The sequence below is a fragment of the Berghia stephanieae genome, chromosome 1 (assembly GCF_034508935.2).
Source record: "Berghia stephanieae isolate SIO BIC M18660-M18661 chromosome 1, UCSD_Bste_1.3, whole genome shotgun sequence".
NCBI classification, from domain to species: Eukaryota; Metazoa; Mollusca; class Gastropoda; order Nudibranchia; family Aeolidiidae; genus Berghia; species Berghia stephanieae.
Genome location: NC_088360.1, coordinates 28560400 through 28563621, shown reverse-complemented (window position 1 = coordinate 28563621; position 3222 = coordinate 28560400). Strand labels below are relative to the sequence as shown.

At 36.3% G+C, this 3222-nt stretch overlaps 1 long non-coding RNA gene across 1 annotated transcript; it reads right to left on the bottom strand.

The window, feature by feature from the left end:
• Nucleotides 1-401: 401 nt before the first annotated feature.
• LOC144963651 (uncharacterized) lies at nucleotides 402-1652 on the bottom strand. The gene is made up of 2 exons (XR_013643656.1): nucleotides 1304-1652; nucleotides 402-972 (listed from the first exon to the last, which is right to left on the bottom strand). It is a non-coding gene; the product is annotated as an uncharacterized LOC144963651 (long non-coding RNA).
• Nucleotides 1653-3222: the final 1570 nt, after the last annotated feature.

Sequence of the window (3222 nt, the reverse complement as noted above, 5' to 3'; positions counted from 1 at the left end):
GGCTTTACAGCGCGAGTACCGCTTTCGCCCTAAGTCAGTGATCCGTATCACTACGACAGATGACTGACAACGTATAACCGAACAAGTGAAAATTACCAGAATAACTTGCATTACACCTTGCGTATAATGACAGTCTTATAACCATTAAATGGATACCAATTTGCTTTAAGCTCAAAGATATTATCTATCTCAAGTTTGAAACAACTCCCTAACCTGTCTCAACAATTGTTTGGTCGCGATGTCTCTTGAATGCACAACAATAAGAATCCCACTTCTGACACCAAATTATGTCACAAAGTGCGCACGTAAACCGTATGCTTATGTAGCGCAGTTTGCAACCTTGTTTATGTGTGCTATATTCAAGCTACGACACCGATCAATAACCAAACACAATACGTTGATAAAGGTTTTGAAGCTAAATGAAGATATATTTTATTACAATATAACAAAGATATTATGAGATGTGAAGATGAAATGATAGATGTAATAAGTATGAAATCAAATAGATGGATGACAAATTGATGGAGATGTGTGATGATGAATATGATATGAAAGCGATATGAAAATATATAATTAAATCAATTAATTATCAATACTTTACCAAACCGCTACCACATCAGACAATCTCACAGATAGGTTGCAACCATCACAGTCATACAGGCAACTAATAATTAACTAGCTAACTAATCACAATCCAGACGTGTGGAAGGAAGCCAAAAGAGTGTTCTTGATATTCAACAAAACTGTAAGGTTGTTCTAATAATGTTAATTTGTCTCTTCTTGAAATTGTTCTGGTTTCACAGTATTCATAAACAGATCAATTGTTTCTCAATGTTCTGATATTAAAATAAGCAAATGGTTCTTCACAGGTAACTTATAAAACAGGCAAATGTTCAGTTTCTATTAGTGTCAAGCTATGAGTGTATAGCCTAAAGTTGGCTTGTTAAAGCCCAGCCTCCGACGGCTCATTCACTTTAAAGAAAGAAAATGATTTTGTTATAATATGACAATCATACGAATATAACTCTATCTATATTCGAACTCACTTAATTTGTGAGTAAATATTATTTTACTTTAACAAATCAATTTATTAATGTTGATTAATATTGCTTTACTTTGTAGATATGAAATAATAATGCTTTATAGCAAGAAAAGCTTATTTTCTTTACAACAAGAATATATTACACAATTAATTTAATTATCTGATTAATTAATTGAGAATCAAAATTTAAAGTGATATTATGATATTGATATCAAAACACAATCATAATTGTAATCGCAACATATTATTCAAAAATCTCACCAGAGCCGAACAGATTATTGAAATCACAAATTAAGTCTACACAAGACTTTAATCAAACTCTACACAAGAGTTATAACACAACTTGATTCAGCTCAAACTTTGAGCACCACAAAGTCTACACAAGACTTAAATCACACTCTACACAAGAGTTAACACAAAACGTGTTTCAGCTCGAACTTTGAGCACTACAAAGTCTACACAAGACTTTAATCCAACTCTACACAAGAGTTAAACAAATGAGCCTAAAAGACTCCGCTGTGGTTATCGCTTAGAGACTATGAGCCTAAAAGACTCCGCTGTCTGGTCTCTTTTGAGACAATGAGCCTAAAAGACTCCGCTGAGTGGTCTCTTTTGAGACAATGAGCCTAAAAGACTCCGCTGAGTTGTCTGAAGAAACTGCTCAAAACTCTGGCATTTATAGGCAAAAATCAAGCAAACGAAGCAAAATTCTACCCACACAAACGGATGTTAGTCATATCCGTAAACATCTGAAATTCCTTAAAACTCCCCCAGATTCCATAATCATGGACAACAACAACCCATCCTGATACCGGACATCCTCATATCAAGGATAAATAAATTCGTCAGCCCCATAGTTACGAGATATCAATCAAGCCATACCATAACAAAGTCACTCCCGTAGAATACAGGGATCCTACTTTGCTTATAAGTTTACGGAGAAAACAAGATTGATGCCTTTCTCACAATAACACCCACACTACGTAGTTTAATTCAAACTTCCGGGCCATAGGTGCATGATCTGATACGACCTGTATCAACAAAAGAAGGGTTGTTCCGGAGGGATTACAATAACAACAACAACTAATACTACGACGACGTACATCCTGTCGTAAACTGACGCCTACACGGAAGCATTTCGTTACAGTTATAGATAGTATGCCCTTGGCTAAGAAGCTCACAACATTGCCATCCGGAAGGATAACGGACCAGCACACAAAACTACGTGTAACCTTGAACGTTTATAGATAGTATGCCCTTGGCTAAGAAGCTCACAACATTGGCATCCGGAAGTATACCGGGCCAACACACAAAACTATGTGTAACCTTGAAAGTTTATAGATAGTATGCGATAATACAATTTTTTTTAACCGACAGAGACAACGCTGTTAACGGCCAGGTTCTCATTTTACACCTGAGTAGGATGAGAGATGTGAGTAAAGAGCCTTTTCCAATGACTCAATTATGCGCCGAGCGAGGCTCGAACCCAGGACCTTCCGATCCGAAAGCTAGTGTCATACGACAAGAACACATAGCCGCATTTTATATCAAGTTTCATAATAGGATTCAATAGTCGTAACGTCACTTCCTTCCTAATGACGCATGGTAACTTAGCAACACTGGCTCTAAACTATCTGAACAATCTGAAATATTACTCCGGCGAGTATAAAAGCGTATCCAGAGGGGAAAAAAAAACACATAAATTTGATCTTGTTTTGACTTTTACACATTCTAATCACAAGACATATGAAAAGTTCTAGCCAGCTTGAAGAATAAAAAGTAATGATTTTCTTTCTTTAGAACCAAGATGGCCGCCGTTGCCGGGCGGCGTGGCATCAGACTACTGAATCCAATTGAAGTTAAACTTAATATTTAGCTTTATTCAGAACAATATCTACTAATCATGCTCAAGGCGCTTTACTAGCAGAGAACAACACTTAACATGTAGAACAAGACATGACACATGCAAGGCGATGTGTTTTACCATTTTTTAAAATTCGACACAGACTAAATAATATTATACAAACAAAAAATCTTGAGCTTTTATATAGCGCAACATCCACTAACGTGGTCAAAGCGCTTTACAAGGGACCCTGACCTACATAGTAACATGTGACATGTAGAACGAGACATGACGCCTGTTAGGCGATAATACAATTTTTCCGACAAAGATAATGCTA